Source organism: Ranitomeya imitator, chromosome 5 (genome assembly GCF_032444005.1).
Source record: "Ranitomeya imitator isolate aRanImi1 chromosome 5, aRanImi1.pri, whole genome shotgun sequence".
In the NCBI taxonomy this organism is placed as follows: domain Eukaryota; kingdom Metazoa; phylum Chordata; class Amphibia; order Anura; family Dendrobatidae; genus Ranitomeya; species Ranitomeya imitator.
In genome coordinates, this window is record NC_091286.1 from 676,004,899 (window position 1) to 676,032,428 (window position 27,530).

The following is a 27,530-nucleotide window of genomic DNA, read 5'->3' on the forward strand; positions in this document are numbered from 1 at the left end:
CTCTACAGGAGAGAGAGGATCCTGCTGACCATAAGAGCTTACACTCTACAGGAGAGAGAGAGAGGACCCCACTGACCATAAGAGCTTACACTCTGCAGGAGAGAGAGAGGACCCCACTGACCATAAGAGCTTACACTCTACAGGAGAGAGAGAACCCTGCTGACCATAAGAGCTTACACTCTACAGGAGAGAGGACCCCACTGACCATAAGAGCTTACACTCTACAGGAGAGAGAGGATCCTGCTGACCATAAGAGCTTACACTCTACAGGAGAGAGTACCTCACTGACCATAAGAGCTAACACTCTACAGGAGAGAGTACCTTGAAGACCATAAAAGCTTACACTCCACAGGAAAGAGAGGACCCAACTGACCATAAGAGCTTACACGCTACAGGAGAGAGAGGACCATGTAGACCATAAGAGCTTACACTCTACAGGAGAGAGGACCCCACTGACAATAGGAGCTTACACTCTACAGGAGAGAGAGGACCACACTGACCATAAGAGCTTACACTCTACAGGAGAGAGGACCCCGCTGACCATAAGAGCTTACACTCTACTGGAGAGAGGACCCCACTGGCCATATGAGATTACACTCTACAAGAGAGAGATAACTCCGCTGACAATAAGAGCGTACACATAACAGGAGAGAGAGGACCCTGCTGACCATAAGAGCTTACACTCTACAGGAGAGAGAGGACCCTGTAGACCATAAGAGCTTACACTCTACAGGAGAGAGGACCCCACTAACCATAAGAGCTTACACTCTACAGGAGAGAGATAGGATCCCACTGACCATAAGAGCCTATACTCTACAGGAGAGAGGACCACGCTGATCATAAGAGCTTACACTCTACAGGAGAGAGGACCCCGCTGACCATAAGAGCCTATACTCTATAGGAGAGAGGACCCCACTGACCATAAGAGCTTACACTCTACAGGAGAGAGAGAGGACCCCACTGACCATAAGAGCTTACACTCTACAGGAGAGAGGACCCCACTGACCATAAGAGCTTACACTCTACAGGAGAGAGGACCCCGCTGACCATAAGAGCCTATACTCTATAGGAGAGAGGACCCCACTGACCATAAGAGCTTACACTCTACAGGAGAGAGAGAGGACCCCACTGACCATAAGAGCTTACACTCTACAGGAGAGAGGACCCCACTGACCATAAGAGCTTACACTCTACAGGAGAGAGGACCCCGCTGACCATAAGAGCCTATACTCTATAGGAGAGAGGACCCCACTGACCATAAGAGCTTACACTCTACAGGAGAGAGAGAGGACCCCACTGACCATAAGAGCTTACACTCTACAGGAGATAGGACCCCACTAACCATAAGAGCTTACACTCTACAGGAGAGAGAGAGAGGACCCCACTGACCATAAGAGCTTACACTCTGCAGGAGAGAGAGAGGACCCCACTGACCATAAGAGCTTACACTCTACAGGAGAGAGAGAACCCTGCTGACCATAAGAGCTTACACTCTACAGGAGAGAGGACCCCACTGACCATAAGAGCTTACACTCTACAGGAGAGAGAGGATCCTGCTGACCATAAGAGCTTACACTCTACAGGAGAGAGTACCTCACTGACCATAAGAGCTAACACTCTACAGGAGAGAGTACCTTGAAGACCATAAAAGCTTACACTCCACAGGAAAGAGAGGACCCAACTGACCATAAGAGCTTACACGCTACAGGAGAGAGAGGACCATGTAGACCATAAGAGCTTACACTCTACAGGAGAGAGGACACCACTGACAATAGGAGCTTACACTCTACAGGAGAGAGAGGACCACACTGACCATAAGAGCTTACACTCTACAGGAGAGAGGACCCCGCTGACCATAAGAGCTTACACTCTACTGGAGAGAGGACCCCACTGGCCATATGAGATTACACTCTACAAGAGAGAGATAACTCCGCTGACAATAAGAGCGTACACATAACAGGAGAGAGAGGACCCTGCTGACCATAAGAGCTTACACTCTACAGGAGAGAGAGGACCCTGTAGACCATAAGAGCTTACACTCTACAGGAGAGAGGACCCCACTAACCATAAGAGCTTACACTCTACAGGAGAGAGATAGGATCCCACTGACCATAAGAGCCTATACTCTACAGGAGAGAGGACCACGCTGATCATAAGAGCTTACACTCTACAGGAGAGAGGACCCCGCTGACCATAAGAGCCTATACTCTATAGGAGAGAGGACCCCACTGACCATAAGAGCTTACACTCTACAGGAGAGAGAGAGGACCCCACTGACCATAAGAGCTTACACTCTACAGGAGAGAGGACCCCACTGACCATAAGAGCTTACACTCTACAGGAGAGAGGACCCCGCTGACCATAAGAGCCTATACTCTATAGGAGAGAGGACCCCACTGACCATAAGAGCATACACTCTACAGGAGAGAGAGAGGACCCCACTGACCATAAGAGCTTACACTCTACAGGAGATAGGACCCCACTAACCATAAGAGCTTACACTCTACAGGAGAGAGATAGGATCCCACTGACCATAAGAGCCTATACTCTACAGGAGAGAGGACCACGCTGATCATAAGAGCTTACACTGTACAGGAGAGAGGACCCCGCTGACCATAAGAGCCTATACTCTATAGGAGAGAGGACCCCACTGACCATAAGAGCTTACACTCTACAGGAGAGAGAGAGGACCCCACTGACCATAAGAGCTTACACTCTACAGGAGAGAGGACCCCACTGACCATAAGAGCTTACACTCTACAGGAGAGAGGACCCCGCTGACCATAAGAGCCTATACTCTATAGGAGAGAGGACCCCACTGACCATAAGAGATTACACTCTACAGGAGAGAGAGAGGACCCAGCTGACCATAAGAGATTACACTCTACAGGAAAGAGAGGACCCCGCTGACCATAAGGGCGTACACATAACAGGAGAGAGAGGACCCTGCTGATCATAAGAGCTTACATTCTACAGGAGAGAGAGGACCCCACAGATCATAAGAGATTACACTCTACAGGAGAGAGGGGACCCCACTGATCATAAGAGATTACACTCTACAGGAGAGAGAGGACCGTGTTGACATAAGAGCTTACATTCTACAGGAGAGAGAGGACCCCACAGATCATAAGAGATTACACTCTACAGGAGAGAGAGGACCCCACAGATCATAAGAGATTACACTCTACAGGAGAGAGGGGATCCCACTGATCATAAGAGCTTACACTCTACAGGAGAGAGAGGACCCTGTTGACATAAGAGCTTACACTCTACAGGAGAGAGAGGACCCTGCTGACTAAAAGTTTACACTCTACAGGAGAGAGAGAAGACCCTGCTGACATAAAAGCTTATACTTAACGGGAGAGATACGACCCCACTGACCTTAAAAGCTTACACTCTACAGGATAGAGAGGACCCTGATGACCAAAAGACTTTACACTCTACAGGAGAGAGAAGAGCCTGCTGACATAAAAGCTTACACTTTACGGGAGAGAGAGGACCCCGCTGACCATAAAAGCTTACACTCTACAGGAGAGAGAAGACCCTGATGACAATAAGAGTTTACACTCTACAGGAGAGAGAGGACCCCGCTGACCATAAGAGCTTACACTCTACAGGAGAGAGAGGACACCGCTCACCATAAAAGCTTACACTTTACAGGAGAGAGAGGACCATTCTGTCCATAAGAGCTTACACTCTACAGGAGAGAGAGGACCACACTGACCATAAGAGCTTACACTCTACAGGAGAGAGAGGACCCTGCTGGCCATAAGAGCTTACACTCTACAGGAGAGAGAGGACCCTGTAGACCATAAGAGCTTACACTCTACAGGAGAGAGGACCCCACTAACCATAAGAGCTTACACTCTACAGGAGAGAGAGGACCACACTGACCATAAGAGCTTACACTCTACAGGAGAGAGAGGACCCTGCTGGCCATAAGAGCTTACACTCTACAGGAGAATGAGACTTACCCAAAGATGGGAAAATGACACATGCCATACAAACTGAGCTCCACTGGGAGATGCTGATCTGTGATATCCCAGGTACTGACTGCCACTGTACAAGGTATGATAGTCTACTAGACGTCATAGTTGCAGGCATTATAGGGAGCCCTACACGGCAAAGCAAATTGACTTTTGCTCACTTTCTGTAGCTTTAGCAGTGTGGGAAGTGATGCAGAAAAAGTTTTCATTAGAGGCGAACTGCAAATTTAATCAAAATAACCAAATATTCTAATATTCACATGAAACCACAAACTTTAGTAAAGTAAAGTAAGTATATATACAGTACAGTCAAAAAGTTTGGGCACACCTTCTCATTTAAAGATTTTTCTGTATTTTCATGACTATGAACATTGTACATTCACATTGAAGGCATCAAAACTATGAATCAACACATGTGGAATTATATACTTAACAAAAAAGTGTGAAACAACTGAAATTATGCCTTATATTGTATGTTCTTCAAAGTTGCCAAATTTTGATTTGATGACTGCTTTGCACACTCTTGGCATTCTTTTGATGAGCTTCAAGAGGTAGTCTCCGGGAATGGTTTCCACTTCACAGGTGTGCCCTGTTAGGTTTAATAAGTGGGATTTCTTGCCTTATAAATGGGGTTGGGACCATCAGTTGTGTTGTGCAGAAGTTTGGTGGATAGACAGCTGATAGTCCTATTGAATAGACTGTTAGAATTTGTTTTATGGCAAGAAAAAGCAGCTAAGTAAAGAAAAACGAGCGGTTATCATTACTTTAAGAAATGAAGGTCAGTCAGTCACTTTGAAAGTGTCCCCAAGTGCAGTGGCAAAAACCATCAAGCGCTACAAAGAAACTGGCTCACATGAGGACCGCCCCTGGAAAGGAAGACCAAGAGTCACCTCTGCTTCTGAGGATAAGTTTATCCCAGTCACCAGCCTCAGAAATTGCAGGTTAACAGCAGCTCAGATTAGAGACCAGGTCAATGCCACACAGAGTTCTAGCAGCAGACACATCTCTACAACAACTTTTCAGGGGAGACTTTGTGCAGGAGTCAAGCACAAGGAATGGACATTAGACCAGTGGAAATCTGTGCTTTGATCTGATGAGTCCAAATTTGAGATCTTTGGTTCCAACCACCGTGTCTTTGTGCGACGCAGAAAAGGTGAACGGATGGACTCTACATGCCTGGTTCCCACCGTGAAGCATGGAGGAGGAGGTGTGATGGTGTGGGCGTGCTTTGCTGGTGACACTGTTGGGGATTTATTCAAAATTGAAGGCATACTGAAACAGCATGGCTACCACAGCATCTTGCAGTGGCATGCTATTCCATCCAGTTTACGTTTAGTTGGACCATCATTTATTTTTCAACAGGACAATGACCCTAAACACACCTCCAGGCTGTGTAAGGGCTATTTGACCAAGTAGGAGAGTGATGGGATGCTACGCCAGATGACCTGGCCTCCACAGTCACCAGACCTGAACCCAATCGAGATGGTTTGGGGTGAGCTCGACTGCAGAGAGAAGGCAAAAGGGCCAACAAGTGCTAAGCATCTCTGGGAACTCCTTCAAGATTGTTGGAATATCATTCCCGGTGACTACCTCTGGAAGCTCATCAAGAGAATGCCAAGAGTGTGCAAAGCAGTCATCAAAACCAAAGGTGGCTACCTTGAAGAACCTAGAATATAAGACATAATTTCAGATGTTTCACACTTTTTTGTTAAGTATATAATTCCACATGTGTTAATTCATAGTTTTGATGCCTTCAGTGTGAATGTACAATTTTCATAGTCATGAAAATACAGAAAAATCTTTAAATGAGCAGTCATGTCCAAAGTTTTGGTCTGTACTGTATATATATATATACAGAACAGACCAAAAGTTTGGACACACCTTCTCATTTAAATATTTTTCTGTATTTTCAAGACTATGAAAATTGTACATTCACACTGAAGGCATCAAAACTATGAATTAACACATGTGGAATTATATACTTAACAAAAAAGTGTGAAACAACTGAAATTATGTCTTATAGTCCAGGCTCTTCAAAGTAGCCACCTTTTGCTTTGATGACTGCTTTGCACACTCTTGGCATTCTCTTGATGAGCTTCCAGAGGTAGTCACCGGGAATGGTCTTCCAACAATCTTGAAAGAGTTCCCACAGATGCTTAGCACTTGTTGGCCCTTTTGTTAATGTCACAGTGCTGACATTTTCGTGCTTAACAATGAATTTTGCAAAATCGTAACCCCAAAAAATTGTCAGGATTATATTTTCATCTCACTTTTTTTTAACCATTTCCAGTACTTGTATGGTAAAATCAATGGTGCCATTCAAAACTGCAATTAGTCTTTATTTGGCTATGCCAATGGAAAAATTAAGAAATTATGGCTCTTGGAACAAGAGGTGGAAATAATAAAAGGCCAAAAAAGAAAGATTTTAAAAATCAATTTGCTAGTAACCAGTGATGAGTGAGTATACTCATTGCTTGGGTTTTCCTGAGTATGCTCGGGTGTCCTCCGAGTATTTCGGCGTGTTTGGAGATTTAGTTTTTGTCAACACAGCTGCATGATTCGAGGCTGCTAAACAGCCTGAATAAATGTGGGGGTTGCCTGTTTGTTAGAATCCTCACATGTATTCAGACTGTTTAGCAGCTGTAAATCATGCAGCTGAGTCAACACAAACTAAATCTCCGAGCACGCCAAAATACTCGGAGACCACCTGAGCAATGAGTATACTCGCTCACGAGCAGGGTCGTCTTATTTTGCTTTAATTATTGTATTATTGTTAACATTGTTACTTATGACTGTTAAACTGTAAAGCGTTGAGGGATACGTTAGCGCTATAGAAATAAAGATTATTATTATATTGTTATTATTATTATTATTATTGTAATACTTTCTGATACAATTACACAGCCAATCTTGACTTAACTTTCAAAGTAAGCTCATCAGCCTAATCAGGTCTAAAGGAGGGAGATAATAATTGATGCAGCTTGTATTGTAAAAATGGGATAGCAGATTAGATTTAAAGGGAATAAACAAAATAAACTGAGTCAAAAAATATGTAAAAAGGTATAAATTTAATCAAATACCTAATTAGTACAGAGACATTAATTCAAAAGTAACACAATGTACAAGAAATAATACAAGAGCCACAAAATCAACAGGATCAGGTAGATAGCGGCTGAAGTGTCCTGGCTACAGTGGGCAGAATTATAATAAAGTGCTAAGTGCTTATCAATCAATAATGGGAGTAGGTGGGATGGATATATATATTTTTTCAACAAGTCAACGTCTTAGTGTGCATATAATCCATAGAACCTACGCTACCCCATATCCTACAGGTGCTTACCCATGCTCCGCTCAGACAGGACATGCGCCACTCTGCCACTGACGTAGGTCTCGTGCTCGCTTCTTCAAGGTGCGGTGCGAACACTTCAGCCAGTGTTTACCTGATCCTGTTGCTTTTTGTGTCTCTTGTACTATTTTTTGTACACTGTATTACTTTTGAATTAATGTCTCTGTACTAATTATGTATTTAATTAAATTTATACCTATTTTTAGGTATTTTTCGACTCAGTGCTCCAATTTATTTTGTTTATTTGCTGTATTTAGAAGCGTCCTATCTCTTAAGCTGTCTCAGACCTCTCCAATTGGTGATTGGTCTTTTTGGCAATTATTTTACAAATGGTTCCTTGTATGGTCTATATTTATCTAGATTTAAAGGGATCCTGACAGCTGATACATCCACGGGCATGTATCAGACACTGATCCACGGGCAGCCTGATCCACGGGCAGCATGTGTCAGACACTGGTTATATGATCTCAGGTATGTTTAACTCTTAAACACTGCAATTTTTAGTGAAAAAAAGTTTATTAGCCTCCAGGATCCGAGCTGTAGGGGAGACTGGTCAGAAAGGCAGTCCAAGAAAGAAAAGCAGCCAACAGCACATCCGTTAGACATCAGGATGCATGCTCCAAGTCCAGAGAACCGAATAGGACATAAAAGTACTCCAAAAATTCCATAAAGGAAGAGCATTCAATCAACGTGAAGAAGATAAAAAATTGTATTCCGCCATAATGCAACGTTTCAACCAGTGTTGGTCTTTATCAAGACCAACACTGATCGAAGCGTTGTATTATGGCGGAATACATTTTTCTATGTTCTTCACCTGGATTGGATGCTGTTCCTTTATGCAATTTTTGGTCAGACAATCAGGTTCCTGACGGCTTCTCCTCACCTTCTTCCCTTGAGTGATAGGTATCTCCCTATACATGCACAAATGCCGAGACCTCTCATTCGAGGGGAGTATGTAGAGTGAAGCACATGAGGGATCTATCTGCCCATCTAGTCTCCCGTGCAGCTCAGTTCCTGGCAGCTTCGAATTTTAGAGTTGAACATACATGGCCAAAATCATGCATCCACAGTCTGATACATGGATCGTGAAGCATGCATCAGCTGTCAGGGTCCCTTTAACTGCTTATTAAGCCATTTGTAACAAGCATTTATCAATGTAATAAATGTGCTAAAAAACTAAGTTAAAGAGTAAATAAATACATAAAGATAAATTTATTCTGGTTGCAAGGTTTCTTCTATAGTTTAATCCTAAGTTTCTTTTTTTATTTACAGATTCTTAAACAATTCTATTATTTTTCCTCTTTTACTTAAAGGGAACCTGTCACCTGAATTTGGCAGGACATATGGGAGGAGTTTTTGGGTGTTTGATTCACCCTTTCCTTACCCGCTGGCTGCATGCTGGCCGCAATATTGGATTGAAGTTCATTCTCTGTCCTCCGTAGTACACGCCTGCGCATGGCAATCTTGCCGTGCGCATGCACAGTATGCTTTGCCCAACTGTGGGCAAAGCCGAAAAGCATTAGTGTGCATGCGCCGGCGTACTATGTCCCGGAAAATGGCGAAATACTTCTGGGACTAATGCTTTTCGGCTTTGCCCGCAGTTGGGCAAAGCATACTGCGCATGCGCAAGGCAAGATTGCCTTGTGCAGGCGTGTAGTCCCGCCAAATTCAGGTGACAGGTTCCCTTTAAAGAATTAAAAAACGCACAAAGGGTAAGCTCACTATTGGCAGCATTATAACAAAGATGTCTTCTTATGTGACAAAATGACTTTTGGGTCTCCATAGGCACCAAATTCTGGGGGGTGACTGCTATATTTTCACCACTTACACCTATTTCCCCTCTTTCTGCTAAAGTAAATAGTTAATGTCTTTAGTAACATAACATAATAATAACCATTTTGTAACATAACAATGCCCATTATCCAAATGGTTTAGACTGTACCATAGAGTTAACAACAGATGACAAGAAACTGAACAAGTGAGAATTCAGCTCTAAACTGTCAAGACCGGAAGTTCTTCAACATAAATTGTAAAAAAGCACAAAAAAACTGAAACAAATAAAAGTGAAACAATTAAAGTAATTCAAATAAATAAAAAAAAATGTAAAATTTGCCTGCCTAAAAATATTGAAAAGTTTTTGTTTTAAAGCCCAATAAATATTTACATTTAGACATTTCTTTTTAAGAACTTACTGAAAAGGGCTAAAGAAAACAATTTAAATTTTTGATAACTTTTTTGAGAATCAAGAAACTTTTTCATAGAAAAAACATAAACGCCGTGGCAAAGGTTTTTTAGTTGATCTTTTTTCAGGCTAATCATATCTTGCATTTTCTTCAGTTCTATAAATGATATATTAACTTCAAAACCAGTTCACCATACCTGTGGTTGCAGTTCACCTTCTGTTGTTGAAGGTCAAACAAGAGACTTCTGTTAGGAAATGGCTTTTATATCATATTGAGGTATTGTGACCTTAAACCCAATGAACCCGTTAACACCAATGAGTGATTTAATACAAGGGAAGAAAATAAAGTTTTTGCAAGTGTTAACACATAGGATTAGCCATAATTCACGCATGAAATACAAATAAAATTGTATAATCTTCATGTGTACAAAAACTTTGTGTCTGTATTTGTAGGCATAAGGCTTGGCGAGAACTGGACAGATGAGGATTTTGGCAATGTTTAGCTTGTCTGTGTTTTGTACTATAATTAATACTGTTATTGGTATTAGGTTTTCCTGCTAAAAAAAACTGATAACATAAACCCCAAGGGGCCAATATATCAAAGAGGCAAATGTCATCTGTATCAAACCATGAAATTTTGTTCCATTTTTGCACAATAAGAAAATTACATATAGAACACGTACATGAAAAATGGACATGTGAATGAGACCTGAAAGAGTGCCTTTTTAATAAACTTGGATGATTCTAGTCTAGCGAATTTGATTTAAAAGGAACCTGACAGTTAGTTCCTGCAGTCCTGTCAATGGGTAATATATAACAGACAATTGCTGCATAATTTCAGCCCTGTATGATTGACTGATTTTATCTCCATCCTTCTCATCAACTCTGACCATCTGATCAGCTTCCCTGTCTCTGCTCAATAAATTAATCTCCACAGCATGATGCTGCCACCACCATGTTTGATGGTGGGGATAGTTTTTTTCAGGGTGATGTGCAAATCATTAGGCATTTAGCACATAAAAGTTCAGTTTTGGTCTCATTTGATCAGAGTATCTTCTTCCACATGCTTACTTTGTTCACTACATGACATGTGGAAGAAGGTACTCTGCCAGATGAGACCAAAGTGGAACATTTTAGGCAAAATGCTTTGAAACATCACCTTGAAAATACCATCCCCACTGTCACACATCATGGCAGCTGCAAGCTGTGGGGAGGCTGTTTTTCAGCAGAGACAAAGAAGCTTATTAGACTTGATAAGAAGATGGATGCAGCAAAACAGGGTCCAATCCTGGAGAAAAACCTCTTAGAGACTGCAAAAGACTTGAGATGCGAGCATAGGTTCATCTTCCAGTAGGACACCGACCTTAAACATACTGCCAGAGCTACAATGGATGGTTGAAATCAAAGCATATTCATGTGTGTGAATAGCCCAGTCATAGTCAAGGCCTAAATTCCATTGAGGGTCTGTGGCAAGAGTTGAAAATTCCTGTTCACAGACGTCTGTATCAAATCTTACTGAGTTGGAGCTTGTTTGCAAAGAAAAAGAGAAAAAATGTCAACATCTCTATGTATAAAGCTATTAGAGACATACCCCAAAAGACTTGCATCAGTAATTGCAGGGAAAGGTGATCCTACAAAGTATTGACTATGAGAGGGCTGAATGTAAATGCACATCACAAATTTTCAGATTTATATTTTTGGAATTATTAGAAAACCATGTATCATTACACTTTACAAATACTTGCTACTTGGTGTTTATTTATCACATAAAATGCCTAAAAAATGTATTTAAAATTTGTGAGTGTGCCAAGAAAATATGTGGAAAAGTTCACAGGGTATGAATACTTTTTCACGGCATTGTATCAGCTGTCAGGTTTTTTAAACCCTAGTATGCGTGACATCAGAAATCTTCATATTAACGTATTGAGGGCCTTTTAGGCCCCCATGCAAATCATAAGGAAACACACACTTATATAACTTTTACAAGTTTATTTTAAAACTGCTTAATAAAATATGATTAGTAAACAAAATTTAATTTATAATTTTTCACCGAAAACACCCCCCAATTTTTTTTCAAAATTTCACACAAACATATGAAAAAACGCACAAAAACGCATAGAAATCTATACCAAACTAGCTGCAGCTACATTTCTATTACCATATATACTCGAGTATAATCCGACCCGAGTATAAGCCGAGCCCCTAATTTTGCCACAAAAAACTGGGAAAACTTAATGACTCGAGTATAAGCCTAGGGTTGGAAATGCAGCAGCTACCAGTAAATGTCAAAAGTAAAAATAGATACCAATAACAGTGAAATTAATTGAGACATCAGTAGGTTAAGTGTTTTTGAATATCCATATTGAATCAGGAGCCCCATATTATGCTCCTTACAGTTCATGATAGCCCCATAAGATGCTCTGTATTAAAATATGTCCCATATAATCCTGCATAAAGGTTAATAATGGCCGCATAAGATGCTCCATAGAGATATTTGCCCCATATAGTGCTGCACAAACGTTATGGCCCCATAAGATGCTCCATACAGACATTTGCCCCATATAATGCTGCACAAACGTTATGGCCCCACAAGATGCCCCATAGAGATATTTGCCCCATATAGTGCTGCACAATCGTTATGGCCCCATAAGATGCTCCATACAGACACTTGCCCCATATAGTGCTGCACAAACATCATATGGCCCCATACAGACACTTGCCCCATATAGTGCTGCACAAACATTATGGCCCCATAAGATGCTCCATACAGACATTTGCCCAATATAATGCTGCACATATGTTGATTATGGCCCCATAAGATGCTCCATAAAGAAATTTGCCCCATATAGTGCTGCACAAACGTTATGGCCCCATAAGATGCTCCATACAGACACTTGCCCCATATAGTGCTGCACAAACGTCATGGCCCCATACAGACACTTGCCCCATATAGTGCTGCACAAACATCATGGCCCCATACAGACACTTGCCCCATATAGTGCTGCACAAACGTTATGGCCTCATACAGACACTTGCCCCATATAGTGCTGCACAAACGTTATTGCCCCATACAGACACTTGCCCCATATAGTGCTGCACATACATTATGGCCCCATATGATGCTCCATTCAGACACTTGCCCCATTTCCTGTTGCTGCAATAAAAAAAATCACATACTCACCTCTCCATCGCTGAGGCCCCCGGCACTTTCAATATTCACCTGACTTCGTTCCGGCGCCGCTCCATCTTCAGTGTCTACTGCACTGACGTTCAGGCAGAGGGCACGCACTAACCACCTCACCACACCCTCTGACCTGAGCGTCACTTCAGAAGATGCTGAAGATGGAGCGGCGCCCGGAACGAGAAGCAGGTGAATATCGTGCAGTGCTCCCCCTCCCCATAATACTCACCTGCTTCTGGCGTGGTCCCTGCTTCCTCGGCGCTGTAGCTTCTTCCTGTCCTGAGCGGTCACAGTTACTGCTCATTACAGTAATGAATATGCGGCTTCACCCCTATGGGAGGTGGAGCCGCATATTCACTACTGTAATGAGCGGTACCATGTGACAGCTCAGTACAGGAGCAAGCTGCCGGCCCCGGGGAAGCCAAGGACCTGCAGGGACGACGCCTGGAGCCGGTGAGTATAAATAGACAGCCCCCCCGCTCCCCCTCCTCTGCCTCAAGTATAAGCCAAGAGGGGGGACTTTCCACCCCAAAAAATGGGCTGAAAATCTTGGCTTATACTCGAGTATATACGGTATGTTTCTTTTCTATTATATTAGTCTTCCAAACAATTTTGACAAGTTATTTTTTTCGGAAGAATGTTCTTTGCAGACATTTTCCTTACAAATTGAACAAAATCTCTTAGTTTTCCTTTCTATATTTCTTGGACACATGAAACAGCGCTTTCTTTTTCTTTCTCCTGGCCCTGGAATCATCTGAAACTGTACGCCACACTGTTGCATTGCTTCTTTAGTTTGCTTTAGCAAGCCTTTCACGTCGCTTCGCTGTAACATGTGAGGCACTACAAGTTCATGACAAAGGTCGTTCAAAAATAGGGGTCTCCTGTCCTTCCTCCGTGCATGGAATTCTGTATGAGTTTCTGTATAAATGTTGAATGAATTCAGGGCTGCTACATCAAGCATATTTGAAAAAAGTACTACAGGCCATCGTTTTGTTTGCCTCTTGCATGAATATTCTCCCACCATCTCATCCATTTTGTCTACACCTCATTTTGTTTTATTGTAATGCAGGATGATTTCTGGTTTTAATTCTCTGTCATTGTTGTCAATATTGCAATTGTGATGCATGGTACTGAGTAAAATCACTGATTTCCTAAAACGTCCCCAATCCGTACAGATGTGATTTTCACCAAAAAACCATTGTTACACCAAAATGCCTATGAAAAAAATTATATGAACAATTGGATATTACCAACAATGTACTTGAGTTTCAAAATTAACTAACTAACTAACTAACTAACTTAAGTAATTTTGCAGATAATAGCAAAAAAGTAAGCATGGAGGCCTAAAATTCCTCCAATAGGCATGCTAGGGTTAAAATTATTGGATGAAATTCCAATCTCAGTAAATACCCCTCTATCTAGCTAATCTAGGACTTGATTGTAAAGAATTATATATTTTTTTCTTTTGAAGAATTATTTTGAGGTACATGTTAGATGACTTGTAGACGATACAACACTCATAGCAACAAGTGTAGATGGAATGAAGGACGTATGACTGAGTGTCAAAAAGGAAAGTTCGGACCTGGGACTGCTACTCATCACAAAAAAACAAAGATATTTACTGATGCCAGGCACAGCCGGGACATATTTGAGATAGACAGTGACGAATTGACACCTTCAAAATGTGGTGCTGGAGAAGGAAGTTATCAATACCATGAATGGCAAGAAGAACAAACAAATTAATTTTAGAACAAATCAAGCCAGACACTCCGAGCAAGGATCACCAAGTCACAAGTGCCTATTTTGGACGCATCATACAAAGAGAACAATCACTGGAGAAGGGCATAACAGTTGAAAGAATAGAAGGAACAAGGCGAAGAGGAAGACCAGAACCTGATGTCTTGATAGTATCAAGATAATGAAGGAGACGACCCTGGTGGTGCTATCTACGCGTGCACAAGATCGATCTTCCTACAGAGTGTTCATCCATCAAGTTGCCATGGCATTTGATTTAAAAATTGAATTTAAATTAATAAAAAAACACTGTATAGATGGGTGTATGGTTTGGAATATAAAGCTTTTATTTCAAAACTTTTTTATGACTCAGACATTGATTTCAGAATAGTTCCCGCTACATACACTTTCTGTTTCTTGGTTCCTTGCAAGTAAAGTAGTGCTCCAGGTTAAAAAGGTCTTTAATTCTGCATTTTTTTTTATTGAAGAGAATACAGAATACTTATTGTTTTATATTTTTCCCCTTTTTGGAAAAGTTCTGAGTAAGTGATGTTCATTTTAAATAGACTTGGAAGAAGTCAGACCTGGCATTGCCTAGTTTTAGACCTCATATCTATAAATGAGAGAATTGGTTGACAGCTTAGAGATTAGATTCAGTTTGGCACTAAAGTACCCCAAAAATACATTAATTTTGCACTGAGGTCTTTCCACATACCTAACCCAAATAAACAGATGTGTTAGGCTGGTTTCACACTTGCATTTCAAAACGCATGTGTTTTTTAAAAAAACGCATGGTGAAAAAACGCATGTAAACGCGTGCAAACGCTGCGTTTTTTGACGCATGCGTTTTTGCATGTGGTGAAAAAAACGCAGCGTTTTGACGCGTTTACATGCGTTTTTTCATGCGTTTGCGTTTTTTAAACGCATGCTGAGAAATGTGAGACAGCTGCCAATCATCAAAATAAAGTAAAAAACCCACTATAAACAGAAATAGTTGGGGTTAGGGGTAGGGGTAGGGATCATAACCCTAACCCTAAACCTAAAGGGATCCTAACCCTAACCCTACCCCTAACCCTAAGCCTAAAAGGATCCTAACCCTAACCCCAAAGGGATTAGGGTTAGGGGTAGGGTTAGGGTTAGGATCCCTTTAGGGTTAGGGGTAGGGTTAGGGTTAGGGGTAGGGTTAGGATTAGGGATAGGGTTAGGGATAGGGTTAGGATCCCTTTAGGGTTAGGGTTAGGGTTAGGATCCCTTTAGGGTTAGGTTTAGGGTTAGGATCCCTTTAGGGTTAGGGTTAGGGTTAGGATCCCTTTATCACCTTTATGGTGGGGGGTGGCATATCAGTGTGTTTTCTGTTTTTTTTTTAATAAAAATGCATGCGTTTTTAATGCAAACAAACGCATGTGCTTAAAAACGCATGCGTTGCCATTGACTCCAATGTATTTTTTGACACAAAAAAACGCATGAAAACGCATGCGTTTTTATGTGTCAAAAAAACGCCTCTCAAAAATACTACAAGTTGCATTTCTGAAAAAGAACGCATGCAGCAAAAAAACGCATGCGTTTCAAAACGCGACCAAACGCGTACAACAAAAAACGCATGCGTTTTCAATGTTAAATATAGGAAAAAAAACGCATGCTTTTTTTGTGCAAAAAACGCTGCAGACAAAAACGCAAGTGTGAAACCACTCTTAGAAAGGATAAAAGATTATACTCAACTATCCTGCTGCCACAGGTCCCCACATGGTCCTCTGCTTACTCCCTCTAGTCTACGAATCTTCTAGCATTGACTAGACAAATGCAGTGTGTTTGTAATGCCCAACCACTGCATGAGGCCTAGTAAGCACCAGAAGATCTGAAGATGTGCGTTGTGTCCCACTCAGCAAGAGGTCTAGTCAGCGCTGAAACATCCATTCAAAGAGTAGAGACATGGAGCAGTGTACCAGCTGGGGAGCTTCATCATCATCAGGACAGGTGAGGCATGGGCCCAGAACATGAGCACACAATGTTTTCTTATTTTTTAACTTACAGATGTCAAAAGAATCCATGAAAATTACAACCGACTTAAAGCCATTTTGCTGCATTCTCATGAATCAAATCCCCCAAAATTTAGATTCTAATAAATCCACAATTTCTGGGAAAGGTGTATCAAATTTGAATCACTCTGACTCGATTGACTCATCTGTACTCATATCCTCCAGATATATCAAACATGCTTAACCGACACGGGACCAACCCCGGGGACCCATATTTCGAGGAATGGTGCTCCAACATTGGCTAAACGGGAATAGATGTTTATAACATTTCTTCCACTGTGTAAACATTTCTAAAGTCCCAGAAAACAAGTTTAAGTTTTCTCTGAAGACTTGGACAATCAAATGTGACAAATAAGTTAAAAATATATAAAATAAATAAATATAAAAAAAGAAGAAGCTCCAAAAATTTGGAAAAAATAAATAACACAAAACATGAAGTACAGGGACATGGACAGGTTATCCCTCCTGACAGCACAGATTAAGTTTTGAAGTTATGGATCAGTGCAGACTGGAAATATTTTAAGTAAATTAAATAGTGCTCATATTTATTTCGGGAATCACAGTTAAATCTTCTTGGCAGACGAGTTTGTATTGGCATAAGGTCCGGACTTGAGTCGCCAAGTTTTAGTCTCCAGGTATCCTTGGTAAAATTAGGAACTTGCAGAGAAACAAACAGATTACCAATTCAATCTAGATTGTAACTATAGAAATCCTTACTTATTTGCTGCTTTCGTTTTTTACCCCTTTATTTAGATTTTTTTTCTCAGCATTTCATATTAATTATTGTAAACTGTGACGGAAGATGGGAGATATTATTTGATTGTGGCTATCTCAAGTAAGGGAGCTTTGAAGTTTTCTGCATGCTGTGCCATTATTGAGCTAAAGGGATGTTCTGGATATGGGTATATTTCATGACTTATATACAGGATAGGTGATTATTAGGAGATTGGTGTAGATTAAACACCCTAGGCCCTCACTCATGAGCTATTATTTGGTCCAGCTGTACAGATCGTATTCTTTTACCTAGAAGCTGTGTTGCAGTAGCCGACATTGGTCAGCTGTAGCCGGTACACTTTGAATAGAGCTGAGCAAAGGAAATGACAGCTGATCAGTGGGGCATTGGTTTTGAACCCCTGTCAATCTTCTGTTGATGACCTATCCTGTAAATAAGTAAAACAAAAACCTAGGCTCGGACAACCTGTTTAACCTCTTCACCCTCCTAACCTATTTTCACCTTCCTGTCCAGGCCACATTTCATGATTCTGACCAGTGTACATTTATGTGGTAATAACTCTTGAACACTTCAACAAATTTCAGTGATTCTAAGATTGTTTTTCAAGACACATTGTACTTTGTGATAGTGGTAATATTTGTTTGACATTACTTGCATTTATTCAAGAAAATATTTGAAAAATGGCAAAAATTTTTGAAAGTCTTGCAATTTCCAAACTTTTAATCCTTATGCCCTTAAACCAGAGAGCTACAATATGGTACACAAAATAGTTAAAAAATAACTTTTACTATGTCTACTTTACATCTGCATAATTTTTTAACATTTTTTTTTTGTTAAAACATTATAAGGATTAAAAGTTGAACAGCAGTTTCTCATTTTTACAACAAAATTTCTAAAACCATTATCTTTAGGGACCACATCACATTTGAAGTGACTGTGAGGGGTCTATATAACATAAAATACCCAAATGTGATAGCATTCTAAGAACTGCACCCCTAAAAGTTCTCAAAACCACAATCAAAAGTTGGTAAACCCTTTGTTAGTACTGGCGGAACGCACCAAGAGAGATGATATAGATGCGTTCGCAGTCCGCGGTCCACCGTGCAGGTGAAACCTGCTGCTAGGAAATGACAGACTATATGGCGGTATCCAAAAGTATACACGCGTGGGTTAAACCTCACCCAGCGTGAAGAAAGCGATTCTGTTGCGTCACAGGACCGCGGTACCGCACATAGAGCGCGAGCAAGTGGTCAGCGAACTTAACCCCAACAGGGATTGTAGTCCGATTAGACCCTTGCTGGCACTACACCGCTACTGGGTGTGTAAGGAAATATATAATTATAGCACCGAAATGCGAACTGTGCCGTGCTGGCAGGTACCACAAAGCACCCAGACGTGGGTCAGGAAGCGCACACTGGCGCGTGGCACCGCACTGGCGGTCACAGCAATAGACGCTGATACGTGTGTGACACGTTGAGTGATTAGTCGGGCGCTAGATAGCAGCCATACACCATACGCGAACAGTCATACAATAGGGTAGGGGTATTTAAAGAACGACTTGCACTCACAACAAACACACGTATTAAATTGTACACTAGCGCATGGCCGTGCGGTCATGCGCAGTTTATATAGTTGCAGGACAGGAAGTGGCCACAGAAACTTTGCCCTTCCAAGACCTGCCAAGAGGACCAATAGAATGCGCTGCAGAGTCTGAGCACATGACCCTCGATCTCCAATGGGAGATCTTGCCCTGGGCATGCTCAGTGTGCGCAGACAAGGACTTAGTCCCAGAGAAGTCCACTCGCTGCTGACCAGCACTGACTTTAATGGCAGGAGCTGAAGAAGCAGCAGTAACTCTCTGAACAGAGTGAGACCGAGCAAGACGCTGGGACCGACGTCCCTGCTGAGCAGGCTCCACTGCGGCTGGATAGGAATGGGGGACCGCAGCGGAGACGGCTCGAGATTCCCCCTGTGCAGAAGCGGGAACTCGAGACCTAACATTACCCCCCCCCCTAGGACGCCCCCCTCCTTGGGCCTCGCTACGCTCGAAGGCAGCAATGAGCTGTGGGGCCCGAATGTTTTCAGCAGGCTCCCATGACCTGTTCTCTGGACCATAACCCTTCCAATCCACCAGATAGATCTTTTTGCCACGTAGCACCTTACACCCCAAAATAGCGTTCACCTCGTAATCGTCCGTAGACGAACCCGATGTCCCGGCAGATGACTCGGAAAACCGGGACATGTATACGGGTTTCAAGAGGGACACATGAAAGGTGTCAGTGATACCCAAGCGAGGAGGAAGAGCCAGGCGGTAGACCACAGGATTAACCTGTTCGAGAACCTTGAAGGGACCCAAGTAGCGAGGAGCAAACTTAGTGGACTCAACTCGCAGCCTGATGTTACGGGCGGAGAGCCACACCAAGTCGCCAGGAGCAAAGGTCGGAGCGGGGCGCCGATGAACATCGGCGGAGGACCTCATTCTCTCCTTGGAAGCCCGAATGGCATCCTGAGTGCGATCCCAAATGTCCCGTGCCTCCACAGCCCAGTCTGCCACCCTGGAATCGGCGGAAGACACGGGTATGGGCACAGGTACCCGCGGATGCTGACCATAGTTAAGGAGGAATGGAGTCTGTCCAGTGGAGTCAGCTACAGCATTGTTAAGAGCAAACTCCGCCCACGGTAGCAAAGATGCCCAGTCATCTTGCTTAGCAGAGACAAAATGTCGCAGATATGTGACCAAGGTCTGGTTGGCTCTCTCCACCAACCCATTCGTCTCGGGATGATATGCCGAAGAGAGATTCAACTCGATACTGAGAAGGCGACAAAGCTCTCTCCAGAACCGAGACGCAAACTGGGGACCCCGGTCACTGACAATTTTGTCTGGCATACCGTGAAGACGGAAGATGTGTTTAACAAACAATGCTGCCAAGACCCGTGCAGATGGTAGCCGAGGAAGCGGCACCAAATGCACCATTTTAGAAAAATGGTCGGTGATAACCCAAATGACAGTACAGCCACGTGACTTGGGCAAACCCACCACAAAGTCCATCCCGACCATCTCCCAGGGCCTGTCTGCCACCGGCAGAGGGTATAAAAACCCAGCTGGCCGTTGACGGAGAGACTTATTTTTGGCACAAGAGACACATGCCCGAACGTAGTCTCCTACGTCACGAACCATATGTGGCCACCAATACATTCTCGCCAACAACTCAGATGTCCTCTTTGCCCCAAAGTGTCCACCCACTCTGGACGAATGAGCCCACGAGAGAACCTCCGGACGCAAATTGATGGGAACAAAAGTCTTGCCCGGAGGCACAGACTCAAGCGAAACCGGAGCTACGGTTCTCAGACTCTCTGAAGGGACAATGAGCCGAGGCTCGTCCTCCTCCTCCACAGTTGACACCAGGGAGCGAGAGAGAGCGTCAGCACGAATGTTCTTCTCCCCGGCGAGATAATGTAGAGTGAAGTGGAACCGGGAGAAAAACAAGGACCATCTGGCCTGACGAGAATTCAGCCGCTGGGCTGTCTGTAAATAGACCAAATTCTTGTGGTCCGTGAAGACTTGGAATGGGAACTGAGCACCCTCCAAGAGATGTCTCCATTCCGAAAAGGCCAACTTCATTGCCAGCAGCTCCCTATCCCCGATGGAGTAATTTCTCTCCGCTGGTGAGAAGGTCTTTGAGAAGAAGAAGCATGGGTGCTTCCGACCTTGAGCATCCTTTTGACAGAGGACTGCTCCTGCACCAACGGATGAGGCATCCACCTCCATTAGGAATGGCTTATCCACATCGGGACGATGTAAGATGGGAGCGCTAGCAAAGTGGGACTTAATAGAAGTGAAGGCCTTGGAGACCTCTTCGGACCACAATTTAGGATTCGCTCCCTTCTTGGTGAGGGATACCAAGGGAGCTACCAGAGTTGAGAAGTGGGGGATGAACTGACGATAGTAATTTATGAACCCCATAAAGCGCTGCACCGCTTTCAGAGAATGGGGTTCCTGCCAGTCCATCACTGCCTGTAGTTTGGCAGGATCCATAGCCAATCCCTGGGCCGAGATGATGTAGCCTAGGAAAGGTAAAAACTCCTGCTCAAACATACACTTCTCCAACTTGGCATAGAGGGAGTTTGCCCGTAGGAGGTTGAAGACTTTGCAAACATCTCTCCGGTGGGAGTCAATATCTGGAGAGTAGATGAGAATATCATCCAGATAGACTACGACCGAGGTGGAAAGCATATCCCGGAAGATATCGTTCACAAAGTCTTGGAAAACGGCTGGGGCATTACAGAGCCCGAAGGGCATCACCAGATATTCATAGTGCCCATCCCTGGTGTTAAAAGCCGTCTTCCATTCGTCCCCCTCACGGATGCGAATCAGGTTGTAAGCACCCCGCAGATCTAATTTAGTAAATACCCTTGCTCCCCGAAGTCTATCGAATAACTCAGATATCAAGGGCAAAGGATACTTATTCTTAAAGGTGATGGCGTTAAGACCCCTGTAGTCTATGCATGGGCGCAATTCCCCATTCTTCTTCTGCACGAAGAAGAACCCTGCCCCAGCAGGAGACACTGACTTCCTAATGAATCCTCTTGCCAGATTTTCCTGGATGTACTGTGACATTGCCTCCGTCTCCGGGAGAGATAGCGGATAAACTCGACCCCGGGGAGACTCAACACCAGGCAAGAGATCAATAGGACAGTCATAGGGGCGATGAGGCGGAAGGACCTCCGCCGCCTTTTTGGAGAACACGTCTGCATAAGACCAATACTGCTTGGGGAGAGAGGATAGATCTGCGGGTACCTCAGTAGTAGCAACCTGAACGCACTCCCTATGACATCTACCCCCACAAGATTCACCCCAACCCAGAATTCTGCCTGAGGACCACTCGATATGAGGAGAGTGGTACCGTAGCCAAGGTATTCCCAACAGGACCTCATCAATTCCTTCCGGAATGACGAGCAGAGAAATTATCTCCTGATGAGATGGCGACATGGACAGAGTAAAAGGGATGGTCTGGTGTGTTATCTGTGAGAGCAATGTCGACCCATTCACCACTCGCACCATTACTGGTTGAGCAAGCATTACCAGGAGTATTGCGTGACGTTGGGCGAAGGCAGAAGACATAAAATTGCCCTCCGCCCCAGAATCCACGCAGAGCTCTACCGAGTGGGAGAATGAGCCAATAGTAATTGTCCCCTTAAAGGACAACTTAGAGGCAAACGTCGCCGTGTCTAGTGTACCTCCACCTACTACCACTAGACGCTGACGTTTCCTCGACCGCTGAGGACATCTGGTGGCTAGATGTCCTGACTGCTGGCAAACATGACAGACCCTGAGTGCACAAGCGGTCCGGGACTTAGATCCTGCTTGTGACACTTCCCTGGCCTCATGTGGCTCAGGAACCAGGACCGGAGATTCCAGAGGTTTGGCGAAAGTAGGAGCCAGCCGAAACCTCTGCCTACACTGGGCTCGCTCTAACCTCCGCTCGTTAAAACGGAGGTCAATTCGAGTGGAGACAGTTATTAACTCCTCCAGTGTGGCAGGAATCTCCCTAGTGGCCAAAGCGTCCTTTACGTGGTCAGCCAAGCCCCTCCAAAATATGGGGATAAGAGCTTTATCCGACCAATCCAGCTCAGATGCTAAGGTGCGGAATTGGACGGCAAAATGACTGACCAAGGACTCACCCTGAGTTAATGCCAGCAATTGGAGCGCAGTATCATGGGTGACTTGAGGTCCTAAAAAGACCTGTTTCAGAGCGCTCAGAAACAGCGGAGCACTCTGCACCACATGATCGCCACGCTCCCACAGCGGCGTAGCCCATTCCAACGCCCTGTCCGACAAAAGAGACAGAATAAATCCCACCTTAGCCCACTCTGTGGGAAAACGTGCAGCCAGGAGCTCGAGGTGAATAGAGCACTGACTCACAAATCCCCTACAAAACTTGCTATCACCAGAAAATTTTTCTGGCAGCGGGAGGCGAGATAGTGTCGGAACAGGGGTGGCAATGGACATAGTAGCTGCAGCCACGCTGGCAGCCTGTACAGCTACTGCAGTAACATCCACAGCTGAAGTCGCGCTCTCGTGAGCCGCCAACCTACCCTCCAGCTGCTGGATATACCGCAGAGATTGCTGTTTGTCTGTCATCACTAGCCAGACCCTGCGCTAGTGTAATGTTAGGACTGGCGGAACGCACCAAGAGAGATGATATAGATGCGTTCGCAGTCCGGGGTCCACCGTGCAGGTGAAACCTGCTGCTAGGAAATGACAGACTATATGGCGGTATCCAAAAGTATACACGCGTGGGTTAAACCTCACCCAGCGTGAAGAAAGCGATCCTGTTGCGTCACAGGACCGCGGTACCGCACATAGAGCGCGAGCAAGTGGTCAGCGAACTTAACCCCAACAGGGATTGTAGTCCGATTAGACCCTTGCTGGCACTACACCGCTACTGGGTGTGTAAGGAAATATATAATTATAGCACCGAAATGCGAACTGTGCCGTGCTGGCAGGTACCACAAAGCACCCAGACGTGGGTCAGGAAGCGCACACTGGCGCGTGGCACCGCACTGGCGGTCACAGCAATAGACGCTGATACGTGTGTGACACGTTGAGTGATTAGTCGGGCGCTAGATAGCAGCCATACACCATACGCGAACAGTCATACAATAGGGTAGGGGTATTTAAAGAACGACTTGCACTCACAACAAACACACGTATTAAATTGTACACTAGCGCATGGCCGTGCGGTCATGCGCAGCTTATATAGTTGCAGGACAGGAAGTGGCCACAGAAACTTTGCCCTTCCAAGACCTGCCAAGAGGACAAATAGAATGCGCTGCAGAGTCTGAGCACATGACCCTCAATCTCCAATGGGAGATCTTGCCCTGGGCATGCTCAGTGTGCGCAGACAAGGACTTAGTCCCAGAGAAGTCCACTCGCTGCTGACCAGCACTGACTTTAATGGCAGGAGCTGAAGAAGCAGCAGTAACTCTCTGAACAGAGTGAGACCGAGCAAGACGCTGGGACCGACGTCCCTGCTGAGCAGGCTCCACTGCGGCTGGATAGGAATGGGGGACCGCAGCGGAGACGGCTCGAGATTCCCCCTGTGCAGAAGCGGGAACTCGAGATCTAACACCCTTCAGGTGCTACACAAGAATTAAAGCAATGTGGAAGGAAAAAATAAACATTTTACTTTTTTTCACAAAAAACAAGAGAAAATAGACCTTAAAAGTTAATTTACAATTTCTCCTGAGTATGCTAATACCCACAATGCGGGGGAAAATTACTGTTTGGGCGCACGGCAAGTCTCGGAAGGCAAGGAGCATCGTTTGACTCTATGAACTCAAAATTGGCTGAAATCGAGAGCTGATGCTATGTCACGTTCGGAGAGTCCCTGATGTGCCTAAACAGGGAAAACCCCTCACAACTGACCCCATTTTTGAACACTGATCCCACAAGGAATATACCTAGATGTGTGGTGAGCACCTTGAACCCCCGGGTGATTCACAAAAGTTTATAACGTAGAGCTGTGAAAATAATTTAAAAAAAAATCCTGCAAAAATCTTGTTTTAGCCCCAAATTTTTTTTTTATTTTCACAAGGGTAACAGAAGAAAATGGACGTCCAAAATTTGTGGTAAAATTTCTTCTGAGCACGCTTATACCGAATATGTGGGGGAAAAGTACCGTTTTGGCACATGGCAGAGCTCGTAAGAGAAGAAGCTTATAATTTACACAAAGGATAATGGAAGAAATTGGACCCACAGTTTGTTATGCAAATTTTCTCAAATGTGGCGGCACCCCATATGTGGTTGTATACTATTATATGAGCCCATAGTAAGTCGGATGGAAAGGAGCTCTACTTGACTTGTAGAATGCAGATTTTGTTTGAATAGATTGTGGGCTAAACTAGCTGAGAATCCTTATGTGCCAGAACAGCAGAAACCTCCCAGGTGACCACATATTGGAAGCTTCACTGCCTAAGGAATTCAACTAGCGGTGTAGTGAGTATATTGAACCCATAGGTGCCTCATAGAATTTTATAACATTGAGACAAGGAAATATTAGATTTTAGTGGTAAAATTGTAATTTTTGTATTTGCTGTAAATTTGTCGGGTACTCAAGGGTTAATAGGTGAAACTGAATCCCATAATTTATGGCATAATTTCTATCGAACGTAGTGATGCCCACATGTTGTCAGAAGTTACTGGTAGGCCACATGTCAGGGCTGAGAAGAAAGGAGCGCTATTTTGCTTTTGAAGCTCAAATTTTGCTAGAAGAGTTTACCGGTGACATTTGATGGGCCCTGAAAGTGCCAGAATGGCAGAAACCCCCCCAAAGTGACTCCATTGTAGAAAATGCACCTCTTAATGAATTAATTGACTATTTTGCCACATCTTTGCCAGAATTTTTTTGGGGGGGAGAATTGCAAATATGCCAGTTTCGTGCCCATACTTTGTGTTCCCGTTCCAGTTTCGCGCCCATACTGTGTGTATGGTTTTGAGGAACTTACACGGAAATCCCGACGTAATTGCTCAGCAGAGAGTTCAAGATATATGTGAGCCAAACCTTATTCTGATTTTTGGGATGTAGAATGAACAGCTAACAGCAGTACAACAGTAGTTCTTTTATTTTTGTGTGGTTCGCCAGGCGGTATAAGTGAAATTTTTTTTGATAAAAAATATTTTTTATTGCTATATTCTGAGAGATGTAACTCTTAAATGTTTTGACTAATAGAGCTGTATGAGCGCTTATTTTTTGTGGGACAAATTGCAGATTTATTTATTCCCATTTTGAGGCATGTAATATTTTTCGATCACTTTTTATTCAGATTTTTCAAACACAAAATGAACAAAATCCAGCAATTCAATTATTGTTTTAATTTGTTATTTTTTTCATCCTGTGGGGTAAAAGTGAAAAAAACTATTTGTTTATCAGCTCGGCATTATTACAGCGATACCAGATTTATACTTTTTTATGCATCGCTGTTTTTACCGTATAAAAACAATATTTTACAAAAACGAACTTGCTTTTGCATTGTTATATTCTGAGAGCTGTAACTTTTTTTGTAGAATGAGCCATATTCTGTCTTGCTTTTTGTGGGACATTTGGCATTTTCATTTCTACCATTTTTTTTGCACAGAACTTTTTTATTGTTTTTTATTCACTTTTTTTGTGAGTCAGTATGATGAAAAAGCAAGATTTTTGATATTTTTTTTAATTATTTTTTACGGCGTTCACCACACAGAATAAATAACATGCCAGATTAACGGAACAGGTCGTTCCGGATGCGGTGATACCAAATTTGTGTAGGTTTTTTAGTTTATTTTTGTTTTATCGCAAACGCTGCACTTTGTGCAGCAAAACTGATTTTGGTGATTTGTGTTTGCTTATTTGTGTGCCTTTTTTTACTTCTTTACATATTTAATGTAACTTTTTTCACTTTTTGTTACTTTAGTCCCACTGTGGAACATGCATACTTTTCAGTTTGATCACTGGTCTCATGGTCTACAGCTGACACCCCAGTTACTCTTTTACATCCTATAATGTAATGGACACGTATACACATTGTTCACAGATTGCAGAAACATAGACTCTCCAACCACGAGAACACAAAGATCCTCATCACTAAACTAGCCTATGAGCATTCAAGAAGCTATCTATTTTTCATCTTATGGGAGCATACTACACTGAAGAATGTCATTACACGTCACCGACAAAATGGGATGCATCGAGGTCCTGTTACCAGATATTGATAACTAGGTGATCCAGTGGACCCCTCTATTTTTATAGTAGTTGTATACAGGCATTTAACAGCCATCTAGAGTCTTCATATTATTCTTGTATAATGTGAACTATCTTTTATGTGATTTTCAAACAAGTGCAGCGGCATGAAAACGTTTCGACACCCCTGGTCAAAATTACTGACATTTTGAACATGTGAAGATTAAATGATCTCTAAAAGACTCTAAACAGGTAACGATGATACATTTCCTGTGTAATTTTTTTTTCAAATGGGCTGATGTAGCCAGACAAGATTGTTTCAATTCTTGTTTCAGGGATTTTAATCCATTCTTCCTAGGAAAATTCCTCCAGTGGCCTTGCATGCACTGCTATTTTGAGGTCTAGCCACAGAAAACCAGGGATTCAAGCTTTAGGAGGCTAATTTGCATATTCCAGGTGCCTTCTGGGAGAAGCGAAGTCTCCCTAAGCTAGAAGATCGTTGGGTACAGCCGGGACCAGCTGCTTCGAAAGCATCACCAAACCAGGGATTCAAGCTTTAGGAGGCTAATTTGCATATTCCAGGTGCCTTCTGGGAGAAGCGAAGTCTCCCTAA